Here is a 13,272-nt window from a genome sequence, read left to right as displayed (position 1 = left end):
GCGCCATTGAAGCAGACCATCGAGAATAGAAGAAGAGGACTTTATTACGATCGATTTCTATAGAAGTAACCATTGGATAATTAAATTACTTGAAAATTTTCAATATTTAAATGGTTATTCAGTTTTGAATAATATTGTTTCACACAATTACATATTTGATTGCATGGTACCATAGAGTATAGAGACATACATCGTTGTGAATGGCCGAAACGGAATAGGGACATTCCGGCTAACAGGAAGGCCGTCTGTGAGCATTTCTAAAATTAAATATAATTATTATTTTTATATCAATGTAAAAACATACTAGTTTATTTTGAATGTAACTTTAATTGGCGAAAAATAGAGGTTGCGCTGGCAACACGGTAAAAGTGAAGCTACGACGGTTTTAATCTGTGGGGGGATGAAGAAACTAACGGTCAAGTGTCGGGAAGTTAACAGAAGAAAATATCGAAAAGGCTGCTATGTAAAGGCTTTGATTATAGTTTGTATATCTTTCAATAGTTGTTTTATTTACAGAGTTTACAATTTGACAATATGAACCAAACCATGCGTCTTCGTCAATGAATCAATCTAAAGATTCCCGTATCGTTAATGCCCTTCCATGTCACAGGCTTCCGATTTTATTTGAAACGTTTAATTTAAGTGTACTATTTATGTAGGTAGGTAAGTAGGCTTAAGAATTGACCCTCTTGTATGTAGTTACGTATAGAATTAATAATCAAGTTATTCAAATTCAAAATAACACAAGCACATATAGCACCTACATGCAAGAGTTCTTTTCCTTAACCTTTAAAGCTGTAAGTACCTGCTAAGTTATAGGTATATTTAAGTAGGTACCTACCTACATAAATCAAAGATCTAGTTGGAGAGATATAAGTTGATAGATACAGAGTGAAATACTTCACGAATTCGCATGTCATTCTTGCGCAGAGCCATGCTAATCTCTCTCTATGTCTAGTCAGATTTAAGTTTATGTACTGCCGAAGTACTCACTTTCCACAAAAATAAATGCAATGTTTGCGATGTAGGTTTGTTCGTTACCTTGTGTCCCTTAGAGCGGAAATATCGTCGACTCCTATTCGGGTACACGTTATTTATCAGCAAGTTTATTACCAAAAAATTAATTTTGCAATATTATATTAACCCGGAACGGGATAAAAAGATAAATTGCTGATAGATACTTGGACAGATAAAAAACCTACACGTCTATAAGCTTCTACCTTAATACGTAGGTTCTACGTAACACGTATTAACTATCCGATCCATTCGTATTCGAAAACACAAATCACTTGAAAGGGTATACCTCCACACATCACCATTTAAGTATTATATAATTTCAACCGTTATTATACACACACAAAGATTTAAACTAACAAGACTCGGAAGAGACTTAATAAAATTAAATTATAATGGTGACACGTGCACGCTTTACCAGCTCGATGTGTTTTCTACCATGTGTTTTAGTATTTTCATTGGCATAGCCACGGTGCGCGCAGGCAGCCTTTGAAAACACTTGCACATCACTATTCCGGATCATTTTTATTTGCTAGATAGTTTAACGGACAACTAAATTTAAATATTTATTTCGAACGGCAAAAGCCGTTAGAAACTGTTTTTCAATATAGTCAGCTAAACTGGGGTACAAATTCAAAAACTCACCAGCAGTTTAGCTTCACGACCTTCCAAATGGAAAAACAGCAAGCCAATGAGGTAATTTGCGTTTGTTTCTAACTGTCAAAATTGTCAAACGCAACTGCCTGAAGTGGTGGGGGTGTGGGAGAGAGATGGACGTATATGCTAGAAAAGGACAATACGACTAACTACAGTGTTGCCACTCTCAATATATTACTTTAGGTTCCGAATATCGGTACAGTTGTTTAATAAGCAGAAACGTCTGCGAACGATGCTATTAAGCTTAGAATAAATTTAAAAGTGGAAAAATTACTGTCTTGGGTGAGACTTGAACTCACGGCCTCTGGATCGATACTCCAGCGCTCTGCCATCTGAGCCACCAAGACCTCATCCATAGCCAGCAAATCTTTCCACCATATTATAGGTCAAGGGAACCCTAGCGACACCTACCGTAAGAGTGTTACACTTCTTAAACGGCTACCGGAGTTCCAAGTCATATTGGAAATTCACCAGTTACGATGTGCTACCCATACTAATTTTAATTTTTAATAAGCATAAACGTCTGCGAACGATGCTATTAAGCTTAGAATAAATTTAAAAGTGGAAATTTTCACTTATGATTCATTTCACAGGTCTCAGGTGTGTCTGCGTAATATGATTTACCCTTACGACTAGGAACAGGTTGTAATGGCCAATAGGTACATTAATACTATACCTAGTTAGCGGCGAGCTACCTATTCATACAAATACAGGTCTCAACTTCGTAAGCAACTCTGTGACTAATTAGTTAAGTTATCAAGCTCATTTACTCAAACACAATTACTACAATATATCACATCATGGATTTTTGGCTTAACATAACAGGTATTAGCAGAGACTTATGTGAAAGCTTGAAAAATTGTACCTATTACTGTGAGTGAGCTCAATAGGCTGGCGGACCTGCACCGTTAGACTCCAGATCACGACGCGGCGGATTATTTGAGAGCACAAAGAGCGAATGCGGAGCGACGGACGGACACAATCAGTCATCGCGGGCGTTGTCATACGGGCTGCGACGGAGGACGCGCGACGCTCAAGCGGGTTTTCCACCGCGAACGAGTAATGAGCGAGAGATGGCTAAGCGGAGCGGACTTCGTTGTTAAAAAATAGGTTTGCGTTTCCACCAACAAAGAGTTTAGTTATTTGATTCCCACCGCAAAAGAGAAATGAAAAAGAGGAATGAGCGGAGAGGGCTGAACGGAAAATGAGAAATAGAAAATGAATAGTCGATTTCCACAGAGAGCGAGTTCAGTTGAAGTTTTGAACTGGTTGCGTGTGGTCGTGTTTGAACATGATGTCGAGCTATACGGAATCAAGTGATAGCGATTATTTTAATAATACTGGTAGAATAGCTTTCCAAGATTCTTGTGTTTGAAATTAATACATCTGATTGAAAAGACTACTCTTTTATTTCTTCCGAATTCAAAGCTTCAACTATAGATTTCCATGCAGCTTTCTTTATATCTATGTTTCGGTATTCTTTACTTGCTATGTCCCATAAACATGGGTATTGTCGAACAGCTTCAATAAATCGCTCCATTGCCAAAAAACACGACTCGTCAGTCAATCACAGCAATATGAAAGCGCGCTCGGTGCCGGCGGCGGCGGGCAGGGAGGGGCGGAGACAGCAACGAGTCCTTTTCAAACTAGTCGGCCGGACCTTGACGCAGCGGGCTCATTTTAACTAGTTGACTCGCTCCGCTCACCTCTTTCCCTGTGGAAACGCGCCTATGTAATTTACCATTGCGAGTTGACCGGACTCCGTAATGACACCGCTCCGCTCTCACGAGCTGAGCGAGCTCATTTCAACTCTTTTTGCTCATTTTGTCATTTCCGCTCGACTATTTGTTGGTGGAAACACAAGTACGTAGTTTAGTCTTGCGAGTTAAACTAAGTCCTTAATGAGACCGCTCCGCTCGCGGTGGAAAACCCGCTTCACGCCTGCCGCGCCGCCTGCGACGCAACGGCCGCGTTTGCCTTTGTCACCGACCAGCTCCGATTTGTTACTTCTGAAATCCACTTTACTCCAACCAGCCGTGTGACAAGCGTGCGTAAATACTTCCACCGTAACAAAACAAGAAACGAAAAGATTACCCATATGCTTATGACTCCATAAAAGCAAATGCACGAATCCAAGTTTAAGAGAGTTGTTTAAATTGTACTTATTGATACATACTTTCTTTCTTCCTAATAAAAATCCCTACAGGCAAGTGATTATTCAAGTATAAAATAATCGTAGTAAAGATTATTGCTTTAACGTAATCATTAACAGAAACTTTCTACAGAGTCGTCGCCACTTCGATTGTCCGGCAGTAGGTTGTAAAAATCGTTCACCCATAAAGTGAAATATAGGTTAAGACGGACTCTCTCGAAAATTCATTCAAAGTACCGTAATCTCGTCCTTTTATTTTGTAATTTCTTCTTACCACCAATTTTGAGCAGTCGTTTAACATTTTAGGGCTCGTTTTATGATCTTGTGTCTGACGAACATCCTCAATCTTTTATTTCTTATTTTGGTTCTTCGTATATGACTGTTCTCTGTCTGGAATGCTCCCTTAGCCAAAATATTAAAATTTGGGCGATTTTTAGGGTTCCGTACCTCAAAAGGAAAAAACGGAACCCTTATCACTCGTGCGTCTGTCTATCTGTATGTCCGACCATTCCCCACCCCTCCCTTTATCTCCGAAACTATACTGGGTCTACAATTTTGAAAACAATACACAAAATAGTTCTTTACTTAGATGACAATAAAACCTATTAGAAATGTTCAGTCAAGCGTGAGTCGGACTTAATGTACGGAACCCTTGGAACGCGAGTCCTCGCACTTGGCCGGTTTTTTTGGTAAGGATTACCTATTCAATACTCGATTTTGAGGCGATAGGTACCTATGCTGCCCCAGCATAAACTAGATACTTTTAATACGCGGCACGAAGTAGGTAAGTCAAGTTTTAATGAAGGCTCAGAGGCTCAGTACGGTACAGCACAATGGGTTTGTAGTTTTCGCGGCGGCGGCGGCGCGGCGCGGGCGCAGCGTATTGTCGGGGCGGTACGGGAGCCGCGCGCCCACGCCGGCCGTCCCAGCGCCTTGTCCCTGTCAACGGTACAGAGCTCAACCGCTTAAATATCTTACTTTCACAATTGTAATAAGCCAACGTCAAGAACTCATCATGTTCAACAGCGCACGCGCCTTACTTCGCTCATTTGAGAACAAATTTTGTAAGTGTTAACGTAATACATAATTAGTTTGTTGCAGTATCGTATACACATTTCTTACGTGTTTTTTTTACAATCTGGTCTTAATACCTACTTAGATCGTCAGGTACCTACTTATAGCTGGTCAAGCAAATCTTCGCGCCTACATTTTTAAAATTTGCCGCTTTTTTCTACTGACAAGTTATGCTTGACCAAGTATAGCGCTTAATAATATTCTATACTAAAAAACATTTGGGATTTGTTCCAATGTCAACGGTCACAAAACATGAAAAATAAATATTCAATTAACTTTACTAAATAGGTAACCCGAAAGTACTCGTATTTTGAAAAAGTATAATAATGGTCCTTACGTTCTGTTTCAAATAACTTCAAAAAAAAGAAAGTCATCCTGAAAATCGAAAAACATTTTCTTGCCAGAACTGAGATCTGGTGATATAATCCACAACGAACCAACAAAACTCCTCAAATATTATTGGGAACACAAACAGCGAATCGGGATTTTTCTATACCATTTCAAGTACCTGATAATTCCACCAAAACTCGAAAGATATTAATATCTACTTATTACAATATATTTAATAATTTTCTGGATAACCGTGTACAAAGATGATCTCCTAAAAAAATGCTTGGGAATTGGATTTCCCGTGTTTTCAAGTAGATAGCGAAAATGCCAAAAAAAAAATTCAATATATTTTTTAACTATCTTAATAGGTAGGTATTAGGTAATAGCACCTACATTGTGCAACGTGGGGTAAGCGAGATTTTGTAGACGTGGTCTATAATTCCCGATAGCCGCAGGCTTAAGGGAATTAAAGACTCGAGTTTACAATATTCTTACCCCCGGAGTTTCACACAATGTTTTTCATCACACTTGCGAAGAAAAAACTAAATTTGCAAAATAATTATTAAATACGGTGACATTTCAAACATTCATCCGCCATATTGTAATATAAATTTAATAATGTAAATATTATGTAAGCGTGATATGAGCGAAAGCTTGAAATAAATCATTTTTATTTATTTTATTTATTTATTTATTGTCATTTCTTGACAGGTTAGGCATCGATGGCAAGCGGACCTTCGGCATTCAGCCACGATTGAAAATTTTGTGTAAAAATATTTTAAACGGTTATTAAATTAATCAAATTAAATATTTTTAAACATAAACAAAAATATTAAATTATAATCGTCAGTATTTTAAAAGTAAAACTCCATTATACCTTGAGTTAAACAAAGTACCCATTTTACTTATAACCTCTTTGGTTCGTATGAATTAGTGACATAATTAAAAAAGAAAGTTATAACTCCCTAGGGAGTTATCGCTTTATTTTCACAAACCATAACTCTCGCGGGAGCAATATAGGCCTTTGCTTTAGTACACCTGCATGAAATAAGATCTTTTTTGAGCAAGTGTGATGAAACTGATGAAAATATTTTAAAGTAGTTATCTATAATATAACACCTACTTTAAAATATTTATTTAAATTTAATAATGTCGGTGCTTTCATGCTTAACATACCCATTATGTTTACGTGATAATCTGTCGAATCGAAGATCTAATATGCATATAAAGAACTTTCATTTCGGAGTCGGAACAATGGCGTTGATTCGCGAGAGGTTAAATAGGTAACAGGGGAAACGTTGAATATTAATAAGGTGAAAGTTCACAGGACCCTTCAACAATAGCTAATAACTACTGGGGCTTCACTCTAGTGTTTTTGACGCATTGACAGCACCTTAACTTTTATAGGACCGTGAATTGCAAACTTTGATACGACAATTAATTCGCCAGTTTTCACAAAAAATTGAAGCAGTTAGCTGCATGTTAAGTTTAGCGCTGAAAATGGTAAAAGCAACAAGCCGGTTCACAACGTATATGTCGCAGGGAAATGATCAAAACAGAGATTTTAACAAATCTCTAAGGGATATGATCAAATCACGCAGGATGTTAAAATGGCGAATCCATATCATCATTTCCCTAGAAAAAATCAGTCATTTGACCAAATCACTGACTCTGTTTAGTGAAAAGACAAAATCGGCCAATAAACGCGAAACGCTTTTTCATTTCACTAGATTTGTTTAGGAATTTGACAAAATCCTTAAAAAGTCAACTAGTTTTATCATTTCGCTAAACAGGTTTAGTGAAATGATAAAGTCTCAACTGGAAGATGGTATATGGTGATTTGATTAAATCTCTGAACGGTTTAGTGAAATGACGAAAGCAAGTACAGAATACAACAGTTTACTCCACAGTTAAGGGGACGGTATATGACGTTTCCGATTTAGAGCTCACTTTGTGCAATCAATTTGTTCAAGAAATGTTTAATAACTGCATTAAATTATACGTAAATTTGTTCACGAAGAAGCCGTGTACCGGCTCTTCACGGCATAATATTTTTTATTTGCTGTAATTCTCTACAAATCGACACTAAAAGTATCCAAAAATCAAAATATGGAGTTCCGTTTGAGCAACACGCATTACAGTTTTGCCTTTAACGGTAATTGAGTTGTTGTGTGATTTTGAAAGCTAGATAACTAAACTAGCAAATTATTACCTACTTATATTTTTACTCACAAATACAACACAGAAATTCAATCCCAAATGTAAACTTTCGTACAATTTCCATACATTGACGACATCACTCAAAATTCTTCTTCGAGTCAGATGGCCGCTGGCCTTGGATCGAAGCAGACGTGTACGTCGTTGTAGCTCGTTTTTGACATTATTTAGACATTTCATCATATACGCATACGAAAATGTATACCAGTAGATAAATTGTATTTCAAAAAATAGGGTAAATAAATTTATTTAAAATTTGATTTGTTGTTATTTACAGGTCGTAACGATCGAAAACAGCAGTAAACTATCCTAAAACAATACGATTACAATTGAATTTAAGTAACTTGTTCCTTCAAAACCCGCTTAAAATGAAAAAAGTTTAAAGACTCGTTTTACTGATTGGGATTGATTTTCATTATGCTGGTATCAATTTTGCGTCATTAAAAAAAAGTATATGACTTCTGTACGTCAATGACATTTGATGTCAATTGTAATCTTGTATTTATGTTAGAGAATATTATATATTCATTTAAATATTACTTACCTATTAATACGAATCGTAATTCGTTTAATACCTGAAAGTCTTAGTGTCTACACCTACTTTGTTGCCGTTCGTTCCGTCTATATGTGTGCGATTACGTGCTGTTCTCAATAATCAAGAAACAAGCCATAATCTTCAAGAATAAAATAACAGCAAGACCAGCATTTAGTACTAACTAGTTTTTGCGGATTTGGAGACAAGAGATGAAGCTTACAGGCTAATACCGCTGCGGTCTGGTTATTGTTATGTGTATATATCGAGTATTATATAAATTTACTATAAAATAACAATGTTTTATTTCAATGACATTATGTGCGTAGGTATGTATGTTTCGGTGATTATAAGAATTTTGTCCACACAATAATTGTGCAAAGCAGAGACTGCATCATGCTTTCTTTACGGTATAAGCGGTATGGTACCGTTATTATTTATCAATACCGGTTCGTTTTGAAGGTAAAACTATACCGGTTGAAATACAAAGTACGGTACCGGTATAAAATTACAGCAGGGACAACCATTTTTATAGGTGTACAGTCAGCTGCAGAGAAAAGGTACGACCAGATAGATAATTGTATGCAGGGGTGGTACCTTTTCTCTGCAGCTAGCTGTACCTAAACCATCATTGACCGAGCGTTGGCGAAGGTCTCCGTTTCAACTTGGGCAAAAATGCTTTCGTATGTCCGAATTCTTCTCCTTTGCATATCACATTTCTCAACTGATTCTCTTGAAAATTCGGTAGTCCGATATAATTATTCGGTTTCTTTTTTTTTTGAACAATTTAAAATAGGCAGAAATTGTCATAAAGGACTTAAGCGCCAGTAGGGTCTGTGACACTTAAGACCACTGCGATTATTAGGTACTTACTGGCCCCTATTTCACCACGACCACGGTGACAGGTGCGACAGTTGTCGACATCACTGTTGCTGACGTCACAGGCCTCCATAGGCTACGGTAACCGCTTACCATCGGACGGGCGATGTGCTTGTTTGCCACCAACATTTTAATAAATAAATAAACTCCATTATATTGCCACTAAAAAATTCTTATTTTGCGAAGCTAATGACAATTGTCACAAGAAACACGGCAACTGTATCGAAATTGCGACACAGAACTCATTTCCTGTCAAGACTTACCGAAAATTCTTTGAAAAATCTTGTGACAATTGTCACAAGATTTTTTCGCGAGAGAAATGTCTGTTTTATCCGATATAATAAAGTTTTTTTTTAATAATAGGTACAATGACGGTGGCAAACACGAATACGGCCCGCCCGATGGTAAGCGGTGACTGTATTATTAAATTGTACAACGGGACTTAATCGCGTATCTAAGTTTTAAGATTTACGTCCGACGTTTCGAGGACGGCGTTGTCCCCGTGGTCTCGGAGAAGACTGGCTTAAGTTGACATCAGCATCTTCTAACCGCGCGAGTTTTTCGAACTACCCGCACTTGGTCTTGTTTATCCGCTTGAACGTTTTGCGGTTCCGTTGTACAATTTAATAATGTGTAAAAATCGTGAAAGTTTAAATCAGTGTTAGCGGTAACTGTAGTCCATGGATGCCTATGGCGTCAATAACAGTGATGTTTTTGTCGTACCTGTCACCGTGGTGAAATAGGGGCCAGATTACGCCGCGCCGCGTGGAACGTGAGGTGCATTGGGGTAAATGCATACCATTCACTCAAGGAAAATAATCTCCCTTATAAGATCACTCGTGTGTCTGCCATTTTGTTAAAGCCAATTTTCACCGTAACTACTGGACTAGTTCAATTGAAATTTCGTACACATATGTCAAGTAAGGAAGTAGTAAGTCGGTGATCCGAAGATGAGTAACGTAAATAAATGAACTTTTAACTTTGCGGCGATTTTTGGTATCATGTGACATATCAGATATAATACATAATTATAAGTAGGTGAGCAAAAATGTACCATAACCTAACTCAGAATTGTATTACATAAATACATATACAAAAAATAGTTCAACGCCAAAAGATTAATGGAAGACCTATGTCCTATAATAGGTGAGTTGGTCTTAAACAAAAAATATGCAATAAAAATGTGTAACTGTGGAACCCATAGTGAATCCTACTCGTACATGATCGGTTTTTATATTATGTACCTATAAGATATTTTCTACTTTATACTTTATAAGTGTACCTACATAATATTTACTTATAAGCAGTTGTCACGTAAAATATTTGTAGATTTTTTTGGAAGTATGTGTCACATCATCATCATCTTCCTCGCGTTGTCCCGGCATTTTGACACGGCTCATGGGAGCTTGGGGTCCGCTTGGCAATTAATCCCATAAATTGGCGTGGGCACTAATTTTTATGAAAGCGACTGCCATCTGACCTTCCAACCCATAGGGGGTAAAATAGGCTCTTATTGGGATTAGTCCGGTTTTCTCACGATGTTTTCCTTCACCGAAAAGCGACTGGTAAATATCAAATGATATTTCGTACATAAGTTCCGAAAAACTCATTGGTACGAGCCGGAATTGCAATTCGCACGCTCTTACCGCTAGGCCTCCAGCGATTTTTTTGAAGTATGTATAGCACAAAAAAATATTTAGAAATGTAACATTTAAGGTAGGTAATTAAAATACGGTATAAACATTATTGGAGAAGACTTGGAGGAAGTGTCATAGGGATCTACATTCGATGCGTGGAAAACAAGTTCTTTTGTCTAATTATAATCCATCGGCAAGCACGCGAGCGCATAAAACGAAAATCATTTTTTTTTCACTCCCTAAAACTCCCTTAACCTAATAACAGTAAAACAAAAAATAAAATATAGAGGGTTACCAACCAGCCAAAGAATTATAAGTAGATATATGCACTTATCCCAACGCACCTCACGTTCTACTCTGCACGGGGTTCATTGCCGCTCCTACCGCCGTAAGTAACTATCAACACCTACATTATCAAGGCTACGATCGAAGATAATCGCTTCAGCACTGAAATAATACCGGTGGAATACCGGTATAATATTTTTTATTTTAATTGTATTAATTTAATAGTGAAACAAAAGGCGAATATACCACATAAAAGTAAATCGGTAAAGATATTAGGGGTACATTAGCCAACACTGTTTCCATATATTTTCAAATTTTATTTTGTCCGCCTTAATTAAATTTTGCACCCTGCCGGAACTTTATTTATTTAAATTCTCATTTAATTGATTTTGAGCCTCATGAAAAGTCGTATAGAGTAGTAAATAAAATTTTACATCTGACTTAATGACATCTGGTTTTATTCGGTTTAACTTTAGAAAACGCGTATCTCGACAAAGCCATAATGTAGAAAATTGTCAACAACCAAATGAATTATTAGAATTTAAATACGTCACGTGTGACATGAACAGACAAGGAAAGCAAGATTAAATGTATTGTTTCTCTTTCTTCTTTCAATGGAACGCTTTTCCTAAAAGGAGGCCACTAAACTCAAAACGCTATCTTAAAAAAAACTTGATGGGTCAGTGACCTGTCCCAGTAAAGTGAGGTAGTGTGCGTGAAGTGCGCTTGTGTGTGAAATGGGGTAAATTGACAGAATCTGAAAATTTACCCACCTCTACCGTCACCTTAAGCGATTTGATCAAATCTCTGACTAGATTAAGTGATTTTTTTTGAAATTATGATGCCGACAGATGTACCGATTTGGTACAGATAATTTTTAATACCTATTTAAAACAATCCCCGGTACATTACTTCCATCTAATGGACCTCTGTCTACCTTAGCGACGTCCACCAACACGCTTGATTTGATTAGCAACTCTTTAAATTTGTGCAGAGAAGTCTCTTTCATTTTTACAGCCGATATTTTCAAAAAATTTCACTTAATCTAGTCAGAGATTTGATCAAATCGCTTAACTGTGGAGTAAACTGTTGTATTCTGTACTTGCTTTCGTCATTTCACTAAACCGTTCAGAGATTTAATCAAATCACCATATACCATCTTCCAGTTGAGACTTTATCATTTCACTAAACCTGTTTAGCGAAATGATAAAACTGGTTGACTTTTTAAGTTCGTTTCGTCAACTTACTGTCGTGGTTAGGGATTTTGTCAAATTCCTAAACAAATCTAGTGAAATGAAAAAGCGTTTCGCGTTTATTGGCCGATTTTGTCTTTTCACTAAACAGAGTCAGTGATTTGGTCAAATGACTGATTTTTTCTAGGGAAATGATGATATGGATTCGCCATTTTAACATCCTGCGTGATTTGATCATATCCCTTAGAGATTTGTTCAAATCTCTGTTTTGATCATTTCCCTGCGACATATATAAGGATTACGATTTCAAATGGTTATCTTGTTCTTTATTAAATCGTCTCAAGCAGTTAAGATGATTTGAATATATGACTCTTAATTACCTATCATTGATAAGCGACTTACAATTTAACAATTCAATTGAAAAATATGAATAAATAATAAAGATTATGTGGATATAAATAAATCACGTTTGGTTCAATGAACCCATGGTGCACTGAGAGGTGCTCCGACAACGACGCACAGGCTTACAGGGAGAACACAATCCCGACACGCCCGCTTCCTTCGACGAACAAGTGACTGCGCTAATGAAGCGCTGCTCATCTAAATATTCATGAAGCCAGTCATCGCGTGCGTGCTCGCTCTGAAAACTGGAAGCTTTGCGTCGACGCACATAGAACACTTTCTACAAAAGGGCTTGTATTCACATCAACAAAGGCCTACGCGGCCGTAGACAGATACAGCAGCCACTTAATGGCATTGCTTTTATGAAAGCTTTTGCAAATACAATCCAATGCATGATCTCGTTTTCTTTCAAACTACTTATAGCTTAATATAGTACCTAAACAGAAAAAGAAGTGAAAGAGTGGTTACTATAGAATGCAATTATTTACAACCCTCAATGCGCGCATCCATTACATATTTGTATTTTTTATATCAACTATCTATTGAGAGAAAATACTGTTGAAACAATTAGGTACATATGGATTTTTATAACAAATCTAAAAGCTTTTGTAGCGCATCAAATGTCTTGACACAATCAAATAACCCGGCACATAAAATAGAGAATCAAATTTATTCCTAACTAAGTATGGCCATATTAAAATGATGTATATCGAAGCACTGCATCGAGGAATCGAGATTGCAAATCAGTGCGGAGGTCGCTCGGCCTCACACCGGAGACTTGAATGACTCATAAACACTGTGATTTACTGAGTCCACCGGTGATTTGTAGTCTATTAATTTCAGTGTCGCTGACCGGAAGATAACACTAGCCCATTACAGGACTCACAGATAACATACATT

The 13,272-nt window shown here is 37.1% G+C and overlaps 1 non-coding gene across 1 annotated transcript; it reads right to left on the bottom strand.

Moving 5' to 3' along the window:
* Positions 1–885: 885 nt before the first annotated feature.
* Positions 886–989, bottom strand: LOC134648554 (U6 spliceosomal RNA). Its single transcript, XR_010096906.1, has one exon. It is a non-coding gene; the product is annotated as a U6 spliceosomal RNA (small nuclear RNA).
* Positions 990–13,272: the final 12,283 nt, after the last annotated feature.

This window comes from Cydia amplana, chromosome 5, assembly GCF_948474715.1.
Source record: "Cydia amplana chromosome 5, ilCydAmpl1.1, whole genome shotgun sequence".
Taxonomy (NCBI): domain Eukaryota; kingdom Metazoa; phylum Arthropoda; class Insecta; order Lepidoptera; family Tortricidae; genus Cydia; species Cydia amplana.
The sequence above is the reverse complement of the archived record's forward strand: the minus strand, read 5'-3'. Positions and strand labels throughout refer to the sequence as shown.